Source organism: Salvelinus fontinalis, chromosome 37 (assembly GCF_029448725.1).
Source record: "Salvelinus fontinalis isolate EN_2023a chromosome 37, ASM2944872v1, whole genome shotgun sequence".
Taxonomy (NCBI): Eukaryota; Metazoa; Chordata; class Actinopteri; order Salmoniformes; family Salmonidae; genus Salvelinus; species Salvelinus fontinalis.
Genome location: NC_074701.1, coordinates 37,706 through 53,048, shown reverse-complemented (window position 1 = coordinate 53,048; position 15,343 = coordinate 37,706). Strand labels below are relative to the sequence as shown.

Sequence of the window (15,343 nt, the reverse complement as noted above, 5' to 3'; positions counted from 1 at the left end):
AGAACACGTTCTCATTTACAATTGTGACCTGGCTGAGTGTAATATGTTCCTTGTTAGAAATAATGGGTTTATCTTCAGACAGGCTTGAATGATGTCTCTACCCAGGGAGGGGAAAGACCTTGGGTTGGTTGCAGATAGTTTAACAGGTGGCAGACAGTAAGGAGAACGCTAACTATACTGCCATTGTATCCGAGAGGAGGATGGACATTAAAACCTATGACATCATCTTTATTATATAACCTGATGTAAAATGTATTATGATCAGTACTCTCGAGAATAAACGCTATTGATTGATTGATTTTAAGACTGGTTTCTGTCCATTTTATGCTGATAAGTATCTTACAAATTCTTATGTATGGGCAGAGTGTTTTAATTGAATTGGTTGATAAACATAGGAATTAAATTCCTTTAACAGTGGGGTGCTGGCCCAGGTGGGGCCAGAGGGGGAGAGAGTGGTGGCGTACTTCAGCAAAACATTGGACAAACATGAGCGCCGCTACTGTGTCACCCGGCGGGAGCTCTTGGCTGTTGCGGCTTCCGTAAAACACTTCAAGTACTACCTGGGTGGCCTGTCCTTTACTGTAAGGACTGACCACTCTGCTCTCCAGTGGCTCATGTCTTTCAGAGAGCCAGAGGGGCAGGTGACACGCTGGTTGGAGGAGCTTCAGCCGTATGACTTTACAGTGGTGCACAGGGCAGGGGCACGCCACACCAACGCCCTGTACTGTAGACGGCTGCCGCCACTGTGAGCGGAGAGATGGACGGGAGAGAGAGCTGTGTGCAGAGGAGGGGGTCTGTGCCACAGTGTGTCGGGCGAGCGGGCCTGTCTGCTGTGAGCTGCAGACTGTCGACGTGGCTGATTTGGGGCAGCAGCAGCGACGGGACACAGACCTACAGCCAGTGCTAGTGTGGGTAGAGGTGCAGGTGAGGCCACCTTGGGAAGAGGTTACAGCGCTCTTACTCGCGACCAAATGTTAGTGGTCAAAGTTTGAGCGACTGCGGCTGACTGATGGCGTGCTACAGCGGGCATGGAAGGAGTCAGCTACGGGAGAGGAGAGGTGGCAGGTGGTGGTTCCAAAAGCATTGCGGGAGGCTGTGCTCCAGAGTACTCATGGGGGGGTGGGGACTGGACACTTTGGGGTCACAAAAACACTGCGCTGCCTCCGTCAGGGCTTTTACTGGGGGCAGCACAAGAGGGATGTGGAAGACTTTTGCCGCCGCTGTGATAACTGCACAGCGAGAAAGGGCCCCCCAGGCCGCTCTCATGCTCAGCTCCAACAGTTCCCAGTGGGGGCTCCCATGGAGAGGGTGGGAGTGGATGTAGTTGGACCGTTCCCCACCACAGACAGTGGAAAGCGCTGGCTTCTCATGGCCATGGACTATTTCACAAAATGGCCCGAGGCCTATGCTCTGCCTGACCAGGAGTCAGAGACCATCGTCAACGCCCTGACGGCGAGGATGTTCATCAGGTTTGGAGCTGCAGAGTCCATCCACAGCGACCAAGGCAGAAACTTTGAGTCCTGTGTGTTTACCACCATGTGTGAGAGGCTGGGTATGCACAAAACCCGCACTACTCCTCTCCATCCTCTCCATCCAAGTGATGGCCTTGTGGAGCGCTTCAACAAAACGCTTGGACAGCAGCTGGCCATCGTCTCTGCCAAACACCATTGTGACTGGGACAAGCACCTACCTATGGTCCTTATGGCATGCCGCTCCGCCGTCCAAGACTCCACCTCCTGCACGCCTGCCCTCCTCATGCTGAGGAGAGAGATCCGCAACCCTGCGGAGATGGCGTTTGGTCGGCCCCTGGATAGCCCTCATGTTCCCCCGGGGCCGGAGTATGCCCGAAGACTCCAGGACCGCCTGGAGACAGCCCACACCTTCGCCAGAGAGCAGCTGGTGAATGCAGGTGTGAGCGCAGAAAAGGAACTATGACGTGCCCACCCGGGGATGGCACTTTGTGGCTGGGGAGCTGGTCTGGGTCTACAGCCCCCTAAGGAAAAAAGACAGATGCCCCAAGTTGGACAGTCACTGGGTGGGACCCTGCAGCGTCCTGGAGAGGGTAGGGGAGGTTGTTTACCGTGTGCAGCTTCCTCCCAGGGGGAGAAAGGTGGCACTGCACCGGGACAGGTTAGCCCCATACAGAGGGGCCTCTGCTCCCCAAACCCCAGGGACGTGTGCAGCTTCTGTGTAAAGTTGGGTTAATAAACCGTCAATTCGTAAACTCAACCCTCTGTCTGAACAATTGTTCCTTTATGATCTAGTCAGGTCATTATAGTATGGAACTGCTGAAAGATAGCCATGTCACTCTGGTGATTGTTTGCACTGTCTGCAGCTTGATCAATGCACGTTTCCTACAGGCAGCACACTCTTTGGCTAACGTCCATAGCTAGTTTACCTTGGTCATTGAATCGCTTGTCCACACGGTAAGAAATATATTTCACACAGGTTGACTCTTCGACGTGTGAGATATGCTTATTGACCTCTTCAATTGTTTCAAAGACAGCTTTGTCGCTCTTTTTTGTTTATAATCTGCTACCAATGCATATAAACAGTCATATAAACATTCAAAAATGTCGCTAGCTAAACTAAAGCGGTAATGTTTGCGATTATTTAATTGTTTCACGACCCGCCTTCTTCAAATTGTGGTTTCTCATTGATGTAACGCGAGATCCGTCATTAAAATGGAAACAAACGATTGGCTTCTATTCGAAACTAATCAACCATTTTCTTACACGTTATTAGATTGCGACTCAACCACGTTGAGGACAACAGACGCTTGACGGTACCGAATTTAAAATCTTTTTGTAGCAATTTTCGTCAATGTTTCAACAGAATACAATTCGGGTTACAAATCGTATATTTTGCCACTGGCATAGAAGTTATACTTTGTCGAGATCATGAACTTAGTTATCAAGGACAAGACTACTGCATGTACAACCGCTTGCATCAGGGACCAGTCAATGGTCCTCTTCACAGTCAAGACACAGCAGTGGTCCGATTTAGCCAGTTGCTTTCAGGCAGTATCTAAGAGATGTACCTCTAGATAAACAATTCTCTACCACAAATCACGTCTGCAGCGATTCCATTGGGAAGATTCAGTCAAAGCATTACCACTTGGTTTACACATGCAAGGTAATGGATGAGATTTTAAATGGAAGATCAGTCTTTTTCACATCATGTATCTACAGTGACAGTCATAGCATGATTTGGCAATCAAGATTTGGTTGGTGAGGTGATCAAAACACTGGTACTCAGGGCCCGTATCCACAAAACATCTCAGAGTAGGAGTGTGATGGATTTTTATTTGTATTTAACTTTTATTTAACTAGGCAAGTCAGTTAAGAACAAATTCTTATATACAATGACAGCCTAGGGTCAGTGAACAAAGCCCGCGAACAGGAATATTCCAAGTTTAGACAGAAGGGGGGAGTCAGATCGCTATGATCGCCAGGAACTTTACTTTTGGTGTCTATTTTTAATTGTTGCGCTACTGGTGCTGCCTGTTGATGTTAGGTAGGCAGCTACAGTAGCTGAATGATGTTAACATCTTCGGGTTTTGTTTCATTACATGTATTTTATTTCATCTGGGTGCTTGTGTCACCTACTAACACCCTGGTACTACCCGTAGCTCCCGTTCTCCTCAGTCCGAGAAAACAGTGAGACAAAGGTATGTGTTGCTCATTACTCCTTTGTAGAAGTCCATAACGTGAAATAAATAAAACATCCCAAGGTTAATGCTGTATATATTGTTATAAGGGAGTGTGAGACTATTGAAACATGTAACTTTCAGAGTTTTATTGTTGTTATTAATATAGTTGACAGAGTGCTAAAAGTGCTGCTGTTGCTAGCTAGCATGCCTTTCTGTGATGCAGACGGTTAGATGAGCTGCCGGCTGGTGCTGGCGTTGCATTATGGGAGATGTAGTTTGGTCCTTTACGGTATGAATGTAATAGAGGCGATTTCACACGGTGTAACTTCTTTATGTTGCAGTGTTTTTGTACATGAGTTGTTGTATTTTGGTACTGTCAACACTGAAAGCACCAAGCAATGTATTGGGGATGTGAGACAGGATATGTGTTTTACCTTTCTTCATGCTCCTGTGTAGAACAACTTGTCAGATGGTGCATTGGAGACTGATGTGTTCCTGTCCTGTCTTTTCACAATACTATTGCAGGTATGGTTCTATTGTCTAAGAATTAAGATGATACATTCTTTGTATTAAGGACTCGTTATTATTTTATAGTATACATTATGGCTTTATGTATGAGTGTGATGTGTGAGTCCGAGAAAACACAGAGAGAAAGAACAACTTGTCAGATGGTGCATTGGAGACTGATGTGTTCCTGTCCTGTCTTTTCACAATACTATTGCAGATCAACATAAAAGCCTAAAAGAGAGCCGTGGTGTCGCTCTTCATTTCTTGGTCTTCCTGTGGTACATAAGAGACCCGCTACATATATATATGTACATGTGTTACGCACGCCTCTGAGAAGAGGGAACGCAACTCCCTGCTACAACTCAACTCTCTGAAGTGCAAGAGGTATGGACTGTAGGTGCGAGCAAGGATGACACAAAAGCAGATTTTACCGTTTACTTGGATTTATTTTCTTACACGGTAATATGGGGAAAAGGGGCTGGACGGAACCAAAGCAAAGAAAGTAAATGTCAAAGTTCCCCCTCTCCTATCTAACCTGCCTACCCACTTAACTTACCTAACTTAGCACCGTCTGGTGCCCTAACCAAAATACAGGGGGTGGTCCGCCCAGGTCTTACCTAGTGTGCCTAGACAGTAAATATACTACGGGTATATGTATGCCCGCGGGCCTCTTGCCTAAGCACTCCCAAAGTGCCTTCTCCTTCCCCCCTGGGAACACATGAAACAGAGTAATTATTAATGATTTCACAAACACTCAAACACAGGACATAGAAAAACTGCTACCAACAACAACAGTACATACCACACTTTCTGATACACAACCAACACTATATCACAATCTAATTTCTCTCTCTCTCAATCTCCAAATCTCTACTCCTTATCTCAAATCTCTACTCCTTATCTCAAATCTCTACTCCTTATCTCAAATCTCTACTCCTTATCTCAAATCTCTACTCCTTATCTCAAATCTCTACTCCTTATCTCAAATCTCTACTCCTTATCTCAAATCTCTACTCCTTATCTCAAATCTCTACTCCTTATCTCAAATCTCTACTCCTTATCTCAAATCTCTACTCCTTATCTCAAATCTCTACTCCTTATCTCAAATCTCTACTCCTTATCTCAAATCTCTACTCCTTATCTCATCTCTCTCCTCTCAATCTCTCTTGGGCAGAACACTGGCTTTTATCTTCAGGTGGCAATGGTGATTAGAGTCAGCTGCTTCTTGACGAGGGGGCGGGGTCAGCTCCAATCACCAATTAGCCTGGGGTTGACCAATCAGCTGGTTGGGGAGTACTTCAGGAAGCCATCTCCTGAAACACACACACTAAAATACAAAACAGAACACAGAAACGTAACAACATGTATGGTTGTCGTTATTGTGATTTGTGTTTTGTCCTATATTTATATATATATATTGTAATGAAACAGGCAGGGAGCAGGTCTCGAACCCTCGACCTTCTAACCCGAAGTGCAGCACGCTATCGTCCAGCACGCTCGTCCGGCAGAGTCGATTTCCGCGCTTATAAACCCAGGGTCGTTACAATATATATATATATATATATATAAATAAATATAGGACAGGACAAAACACACATCACAATAACAATCCATCACGCAAAGCAGCCACGACTGTCAGTAAGAGTGTCCATGATTGAATCTTTGAATGAAGAGATTGAGATAAAACTGTCCAGGTTGAGTGTTTATTTGCAGCTTGTTTCTGTCTCCTGCTGCAGCAAACTGAAAAGATCAGTTTAGCCTTTTAGATAATAATGAATACGATTATATGGATAGTTTATAAAGTTCAGATTCACCCTGACTCTTCTAATAAACTGTATCATTATTTGACTGTAAATGATCTGTATGCAGGTGTGCTCAACCAGGTCAACGAAGAGGATGTCTAAGGTAGCTTATCATAAAGGTGTCCTAGTGACCTGCCCAGGATGTGAAAAACACCACATTATTGCTGACAACTTGGGTTGGTTCTCTGATCTGAAGGGAAAGAGGTTGGTGGCCAAGTTAATGTTGGTCTGAACATTTTACATGCATGCATTCTACAGTCGTGGCGAAAGGTTTTGAGAATGACACAAATATTAATTTTCACAAAGTCTGCTGCCTCAGTTTGTATGATGGCAATTTGCATATACTCCAGAATGTTATGAAGAGGGATCAGATGAATTGCAAAGTCCCTCTTTGCCATGCAAATTAACTGAATCCCCCAAAAACATTTCCACTGCATTTCAGCCCTGCCACAAAAGGACCAGCTGACATGTCAGTGATTTTCACGTTAACACGGGCGTGAGTGTTGACGAGGACAAGGCTGGAGATCACTCTGTTGTGCTGATTGAGTTCGAATAACAGACTGGAAGCTTCAAAAGGAGGGTGGTGCTTGGAATCATTGTTCTTCCTCTGTCAAGCATGGTTACCTGCAAGGAAACACGTGTTGTCATCATTGCTTTGCACAAAAAGGGCTTCACAGGCAAGGATATTGCTGCCAGTAAGATTGCACCTAAATCATCCATTTATCGGATCATCAAGAACTTCAAGGAGAGCGGTTCAATTGTTGTGAAGAAGGCTTCAGGGCGCCCAAGAAAGTCCAGCAAGCGCCAGGGCCGTCTCCTAAAGTTGATTCAGCTGCGGGATCGGGGCACCGCCAGTGCAGAGCTTGCTCAGGAATGGCAGCAGGCAGGTGGGAGTGCATCTGCACGAACAGTGAGGCGAAGACTTTTGGAGGATGGCCTGGTGTCAAGAAGGGCAGCAAAGAAGCCACTTCTCTCCAGGAAAAACATCAGGGACAGACTAATATTCTGCAAAAGGTACAGGGATTGGACTGCTGAGGACTGGGGTAAAGTCATTTTCTCTGATGAATCCCCTTTCCGATTGTTTGGGGAATACGGAAAAAAGCTTGTCCGGAGAAGAAAAGGTGAGTGCTACCATCAGTCCTGTGTCATGCCAACACTAAAGCATCCTGAGACCATTCATGTGTGGGGTTGCTTCTCAGCCAAGGGAGTGGGCTCACTCACAATTTTGCCTAAGAGCACAGGCATGAATAAAGAATGGTACCAACACATCCTTCGAGAGCAACTTCTCCCAACCATCCAGGAACAGTTTGCTGACGAACAATACCTTTTCCAGCATAATGGACCACCTTGCCATAAGGCAAAAGTGATAACTAGGTGGCTCGGGGAACAAAACATCGATATTTTGGGTCCATGGCCAGGAAACTCCCCAGACCTTAATCCCATTGAGAACTTGTGGTCAATCCTCAAGAGGCGGGTGGACAAACAAAAACCCACAAATTCTGACAAACTCCAAGCATTGATTATGCAAGAATGGGCTGCCATCAGTCAGGATGTGGCCCAGAAGTTAATGGACAGCATGCCAGGGCAGATTGCAGAGGTCTTGAAAAGAAGGGTCAACACTGCCACTATTGACTCTTTGCATCAACTTCATGTAATTGTCAATAAAAGTCTTTGACACTTATGAAATGCTTGTAATTATACTTCAGTATTCCATAGTAACATCTGACAAAAATATCTAAAGACACTGAAGCAGCAAACTTTGTGGAAATTAATATTTGTGTCATTCTCAGAACTTTTGGCCACAAGGATATGTATTATCCCTATTTATAGTGATTTGCACAGAAGAGAAATGGAACTGCAGTCATAAGTGAATCCCGTATTAATAGGCTGTAACGTTTGTGTGGACTAAAGGGCCCTACACACTTCACGCAAATGCAGCTTCATTTTCTCACACAGTTGTAGGTACTTGAGTTTTGGAACAAACTATATACGATGCTCCTTCGCTCTGTTTGCATGAAGTGTGTAGCCTCCTTAAGACGAGTATTATTCCTGAATATTTTTATTTATTATTCATGTTTTTTTCCCTACAGGAACATTGAGGAAATCCTTGCAGCGAAAGGGGAGAAAGTGAAGAGGGTAGAAGAAGAGGCGGCCTTCGAGATTGTTATAGATGAGTCCGGCAAGGATACAAAACAGACTGCTCAAGATGCAAAGAAACCTTCACCAGAGTCTGATGACTCAGGGAAATCATGACTAACGCTCTGTGGGTGTGTGTGCGCGCATACATGCATTTGTCGATGGACTGATCACAACAAGGACACCATTCTCTATGAGGGAGAAATAGCTATTACTAAGTAAATGCAACACTTCTTTTGATATTTCTATCTCCATATTGTTTTCATAAGATATTGATCATTTTTTATCACACTATTTTATACCAACTGAACACTACTGCCAGAATATTAATTGGGTTTACACCAATCTTACTACTACTGCACTGATCACAATCAAACAGAAAAGGCTGATGCTTGCAATTCATTTTTATTGTAAAGTTGCATGATATAAAGCAGGAAGAATTAACATCCAAAAGCCCATTTAGGGCCATGGCAAACTGTCTATCATAGACCCTCTCCCTCTTCCTCCATGGTGTCCTCCAGGAGCTCATGAAAGCAATGCTGTCAATCCACATGGAAGCAGAACATAGAGTGCTCCTGTAAAACAATTATCCCATCAGGAATGAATCAAACAGTCATTGAACGAATGAGATTCACAGTAATACATTTGTCTGAGAATTTTCAATCATGAACCCCAGTTCTGGAGCCCCTATCCTCTCATCACAAGCCCAAGCACTTACCTCATCTGCTCTTCTGTGTTTTCCTCTTCCTGCGTCCCTCCCTTTCATCCTTTCCTATTGATGCTTCAACAGATAAAGTGACCTCATATGCCACAATCTGTTTCAGGAAAAAAACATCCGAAAGCCCACTCACATGAGGTGAATAATCACATGAGATCAGGAATTGTAGTGTTTGAGTTGAAAGACATTGCATAAATGCACGTCTATCAACACTAATACAGTTGTCTACAGAGAACAGGCGTTGATAGTAAACACTTACCTAATGTAGTCATCCAGCTGTGCTCCTCCTCCAACCCTCCCATCATTTCCAATTGATGCTTCAACAGATCTGTTTCTTTGGCTGCTCTTTTCATCTATCTCAGACTTGAACAGGCTTGGAAAGAGGACAAAAGGAAACCAAAGCAACTTTAAAAGAGAAGTAGAAGAGGCAGACTTCAGTTCTTTTTGACATGTCTGTTGGCTCTTTTTCCTGTGCTCTTGGTCTTCTCCTTTTCTGCTCATCCTTAGTTTTTTAGATAGTTATTTTGTCCATCGGAATTCTAGTTCAATCTCCTCTCTTTTACTCTTATAAAATGTTTTCACCTCTTTTTTCTGGGTCTCTGTTTATCTTGCCTCCCCCCTTGTGTTTTTCATTACTTTCTTTTGATCCACTCAGCTGTGAACCAATCACTGATGAAGGGGTGTAGACTTCGACTATCAAACTTTGACTTGCCTCAACAAAAAAATTGGTGAAAAAAACCTACCGAACACCAAAATGAACAAAAACTTCACAAAATGTATAAGCTTAAACTGTTTCGACTGGGAAGCATGTGACAGCCTTTTAGGAAGGTGGACGAGCAAAATCCCCCATCGTAGTACGGATGAAGCCTGAGCTGGAATGTGAAGCTAACTGAAGCTGTCACGTTCCTGACCTGTTTTCCCTTGTTTTGTATTTCTTTAGTTGGTCAGGGCGTGAGTTGGGTGGGTTGTCTATGTGTGATTTTCTATGTTGGGTTTTTTGTGTTCGGCCTGGTATGATTCTCAATCAGAGGCAGCTGTCAATCGTTGTCCCTGATTGAGAATCATACTTAGGCAGCCGGGGTTTCACGTGTGGTTTGTGGGTGTTTGTCTACCGTGTTAGTGTTTTCACCACACGGTACTGTTTCGGTTTTTCTGCACTTTGTTTATTGTTTTGTATTTCAGTGTTCAGTTTTCGGTTTTAATAAATCATCATGAGCACGAAGCACTCTGCATATTGGTCCAATCCTTCTCGCCTCTCCTCGTCCGATGAGGAGGACGAAATAGACAATCGTTACAGAAGCTGGCTAGATTTAATAGACCCTGAGTAGATCTAGCTTGCTTCTTGCTATACCACTCTGGGAACACCCTGGACTTACGACATGGGCTCTATGCTACATTATGGACAGTACTGTTCACTACTCTATACTATGGATGCACATGACCACTGTCTATACTGCACTATACATGAACACTAACACTGTCTACATGGTTTCCCACAGCAGATATTTATTTTCTGTCATTGGGGAGCCCACCATCATAGCCAAGATCCACAACAAGATATCAGAGATGGGCCAGAGAACACATAGGACTGAACTAAACATCCAGAAAGTCTGACCGCTCTACAACTGTGGCTGTATGACATGCCATACTCTTTTTGACCAGACGGCATCAGATACATGGCCTACACATACTAAGACAGAGGAGCGCTGTTTTGCTGTCTCAGATGCTTTTTTCTGAGGTTGATGTGTCTTTCTGTCAATAATGTACAACTGCAGCCCACATTTCGGGGTGTTCCTGCATGAGGGCATTCCTGCATCTGCTACATTATGCACAGTACTGTTCACTATATGCTATGTATGCACATTAACACTGTCTATACTGCACAATCTGTTGTTGAGGTTGATGACTTAAAAACAAGTGGTCACACCTGCATCTGTTCTGGTGACACAGGAGTTTGAAGTGGAGGGAGTACAGGGCTTAGCATGTCAAGGAGGCTAAAAAAAGATTTTGACTTGGAAAAGTTGAATATTTTCAGGAATTGGGTAATTGGTTAAGGGAGGAGGATTGGAGGAAAGAGAGAGGAGGTTGAATAGACTGAGGGAGGCAGAGTATGGGTTTGTATCTGTTGAAGATAGCAATGACAAGGGAGAGGGTATGACGAGGAAGATTGGTATCAAGTTCAAACAGAGTGGGCCGGACACCAGTTTGAGTTCTGGAGGTGAAATGGAAGGGGTAGAAGGTGTTGTGGAAGTTGGGTGGAAAAGATGGTGGGTGCTGTTGAGTCGGTGAAGGTAACCCTGAGTGGAAGTGTCTGGTGCGAGAGAGGCAGGTTTAGGTGGCCAGGGTCATTGTAGTGGAGAAGATGTTGTATGCAGAGGAAGTGGAGGGTTGATGAAGGGTGAGGGATTCTGAGAGGATCCCTGTGAATAGTAGATCTTTGCCAGAACAGAGGGATAGGCCAATGAGTGATATATGTTTCAGTGAGGTTGGCTTAGCATTCATAGCAATTGTTATCAGCTGTACCGCAGAGATGACACATAAGTCATAGAAAATAGATGTTGTGGTGGCAGCTGCAGAGAAGAACTTGGGGGTACGAGATTCGATTTCAGAAGAGTTACAGTAGTAGTGTCTCGCTCTCTCGGGTCGTTGGCCTGGGGTAGGATAAGACAGGGTTAAAGTAGTGGAATAAGGTGATGGGTTTTAATGAGTGTAGGGTTAGTTAGTAGGGTCATTAAATATATATTTGTATGGATTTTTTCACGTTTCCCCTTATACCAATTTGTATAACAGAGTGTAATGGATTCATACAATAGTTCAGTAGAGGGCGATAATTCAACATATTGGATGCCAACCGTCTTTAAACCTCACCGAAGAAGAAGGAGAATGCACCTGTTCTTTTGTGATTGTTGCCCTGCCCACTATTTGACTGGAAGGAGAGCTATTGCACACATTTGTTTGTGAGGTTTCTTTGATTGTTTCTTTTTTCCAAATCTTGGGGGACAATTGTTGCTGCAACATGGTTTGGTTTCTGATTCTCATCTGGTTTGTCCAAGGTAGGACCAGTCATTTTGTTTTTGTGACATCCTGCTTTTGAGTGTTTTCCATTTGATGTAGGGCAGGCGAATCGGTTCTTCATGTTATGTAACATGTATTATGTTACCTTTGTGTATTTCAGTGGGCAGTGTTCCGATCACCAATTTCACAAATGCTACTACTTCAAATGCTACTATCCCTGCCACAGGTAGGCAGGCCTGCATTTGGGACCAGTCATTTTGTTAGGTGATAGGCTGAAAGCTAGGCCTGTTATCTGTTTTCCATGTTATTATTTAATGTAGGCCAGCTGTACTGCAAAACTGTTATTGTACTGTTCCACTTTGTAATATTTAATTTCTTTGTTTCAGTAGACAATTCTAAAACCCCCATCAACAATTCTACAAATGTGACTTTCTCTGCCACAGTTAGGCCTATACTGTGATTTTCAAGTCAGTCACTTGGGATGATGGGGCCCAAAGAAACAATTCAATCTGTTGTCTTCAAGTTTATGGCTTGTCTATCAATAAACATAATGATATTACAAAATGAGTTTGTTCCCAATTCCTTTTAGGATCTACTGCCTCAATGGGGACACGCCACAGACAAAATGATTGGGTTAAAATGCCTGAAACTAGAGAAGGTAACGCATTCATTAGATGAAGAGCACAATCCTGGACCTCTACCATGAGGTCTGGACTTTAATGGCACTGGAGGTAGTGACTTGTAACTAGTACATGTCATGTCAGTGTGGTTGTTTCAGACCCTTTCTCTCTGTTACAGAGGACTTACAGTTTGACCTTGCTATCATGGAGGGAGACATTCTGGTTTCGTTGAGTTTATTATCCTTGCTTTCTGTCCTGTTACTGCATCTTTTAGGCTGATGAATCAGATTGATACCACCTTCTGGTATACACAGTCTGAAGCTAATGACTGCAAAATCATTCAAGCCAGATTGTTGAACAGAATTACATTTGAACTTGCTCTACCAGTTGTCCATGGTGTTGGTCCTTCAGATGGTTGAAATTTGAGCCAATATATCCACAGGAAAATATACAATGCATGCATACTAACTGAAGTGCCAGGCGATAGAAATTTCAACTTCAGTACCGCCACAGTTGTGTTAACAGTACTTTCCTGTGGATATTTTTAACCTTCTGAAGGATCAACACCACGGACCACCATTAGAGTAAGTTTCAATGTCATTTCATTCAACATTCTGTCTTGTAAAGAAACCTTAAACGATTTTGCAGTCATTAGTTTCAGTCTGTGTATACCAGAAGCTGGTACAGTGCCTTCCGAAAGCATCATACCCCTTGACTTATTTCACATTTTGTGACCGTCTGAATTCAAAATGGATAAAATACAAATTCAAACCCATCTACACAAAATACCCCATAATGACAGTGATAATGTTTTAGAAATGTTTGCTAGTTTATTGAAAATGAAATGCAGAAATATCTCAACTATTCGCATCCCAGAGTGAATACTTTGTAGAAGCACCTTTGGCAGCGATTACAGCTGTGAGTCTCTCTGGGTAAGTCTAAGAGCTTTCCACATCTGGATTGTGTAACTTCTCAAAATTATTCAAGCTGTCAAATTGGTTGTTGATCACTACTAAACAACCATGTTCAGGTCTTGCCGTAGATTTGTCAATACTGTAACTCGGCCACTCGGGAACATTCTGTCTTCATGGTAAGCAACTCCAGTGCAGATTTGCCCTTGTGTTTTAGGTTATTGTCCTGCAGAAAGGTGAATTATGCTCCCAGTGTCTGGTAGAAAGCAGACTAAACCAGGATTTCCTCTAGGATCTTGCTTGTGCTTAGCTCATTCCGTTTCTTTTTTTATCCTGAAACTCCCCAGTCCACAACGATTACAAGCATACCCATAACATGATGCATCCACCACTATGCTTGAAAATATGAAGTGGTACTCAGTAATCTTTTGGATTTGCCTGTCATTACACTTTGTATTCAGGACAAAAAGATAATTGCTTTGCCACATTTTCTGCAGTATTACTTTAGTGCCTTGATGCCATCAGGATGCATGTTTTGGAATAATTTTATTCTGTACAGGCTTCCTTTTCACTGTCAATCAGGTTAGTATTGTAGAGTAACTAAAATGTTGTTCCATTCTCAGTTTTCTCCTATCACAGCCGTTAAAGGCTAACTGTTTTAAAGTCACCATTGGGCTCATGGTGAAATCCCTGAGCGGTTTCCTTCTTCTCTGGCAAATGACTTCGGAAAGACACCTGTATCTTTGTATGGACTGGGTGTATTGAAACACCATCCAAAGTGTAATTATTAACTTCACCACGCTCGAAGGGATATTCAATGTCTGCTTTTTTACCCATCTACCAATAGGTGCCTTATGCAAGTTATTTGAAAACCAATAGGTTGCTGTAGTTAAATCTGTTTGAAATTCACTGCTTGTTCGAGACCTAACAGAGAATTGTATGTGTGGGTTACAGAGATGAGGTAGTCATTCAAAATTCATGTTAAACACTATTGCACAGTGAGTCATGCAAATAATAGATTTATTGTGTGACGACAATCTCAATTTAAATCGTAGTGGGCGTTGCCAATGGCACGGTTTAGTTTATTTTTGGTGATTTTATTTATTTTTGTTCTAAAGGATCTTAAAATATATATACACTGCTCAAAAAAATAAAGGGAACACTTAAACAACACAATGTAACTCCAAGTCAATCACACTTCTGTGAAATCAAACTGTCCACTTAGGAAGCAACACTGATTGACAATAAATTGCACATGCTGTTGTGCAAATGGAATAGACAAAAGGTGGAAATTATAGGCAATTATCAAGACACCCCCAATAAAAGAATGGTTCTGCTGGTGGTGACCACAGACCACTTCTCAGTTCCTATGCTTCCTGGCTGATGTTTTGTCACTTTTGAATGCTGGCGGTGCTCTCACTCTAGTGGTAGCATGAGACGGAGTCTACAACCCACACAAGTGGCTCAGGTAGTGCAGCTCATCCAGGATGGCACATCAATGCGAGCTGTGGCAAGAAGGTTTGCTGTGTCTGTCAGCGTAGTGTCCAGAGCATGGAGGCGCTACCAGGAGACAGGCCAGTACATCAGGAGACGTGGAGGAGGCCGTAGGAGGGCAACAACCCAGCAGCAGGACCGTTACCTCCGCCTTTGTGCAAGGAGGTGCACTGCCAGAGCCCTGCAAAATGACCTCCAGCAGGCCACAAATGTGCATGTGTCTGCTCAAACGGTCAGAAACAGACTCCATGAGGGTGGTATGAGGGCCCGACATCCACAGATGGGGGATACAGCCCAACACCGTGCAGGATGTTTGGCATTTGCCAGAGAACACCAAGATTGGCAAATTCGCCACTGGCGCCCTGTGCTCTTCACAGATGAAAGCAGGTTCACACTGAGCACATTTGACAGACGTGACAGTCTGGAGACGCCGTGGAGAACGTGCTGCTGCCTGCAACATCCTCCAGCATGACCGGTTTGGCGGTGGG

At 43.7% G+C, this 15,343-nt stretch overlaps 2 long non-coding RNA genes across 2 annotated transcripts; one reads left to right on the top strand and one right to left on the bottom strand.

Moving 5' to 3' along the window:
- Window positions 1–8,565: 8,565 nt before the first annotated feature.
- Window positions 8,566–9,316, bottom strand: LOC129836064 (uncharacterized). The gene is made up of 3 exons (XR_008756605.1): window positions 9,075–9,316; window positions 8,816–8,912; window positions 8,566–8,672 (listed from the first exon to the last, which is right to left on the bottom strand). It is a non-coding gene; the product is annotated as an uncharacterized LOC129836064 (long non-coding RNA).
- Window positions 9,317–11,014: 1,698 nt separating this feature from the next.
- On the top strand, window positions 11,015–12,318 carry LOC129836192 (uncharacterized). Its single transcript, XR_008756622.1, has 3 exons — window positions 11,015–11,868; window positions 11,991–12,056; window positions 12,217–12,318. It is a non-coding gene; the product is annotated as an uncharacterized LOC129836192 (long non-coding RNA).
- The last annotated feature ends 3,025 nt before the right edge of the window (window positions 12,319–15,343 follow it).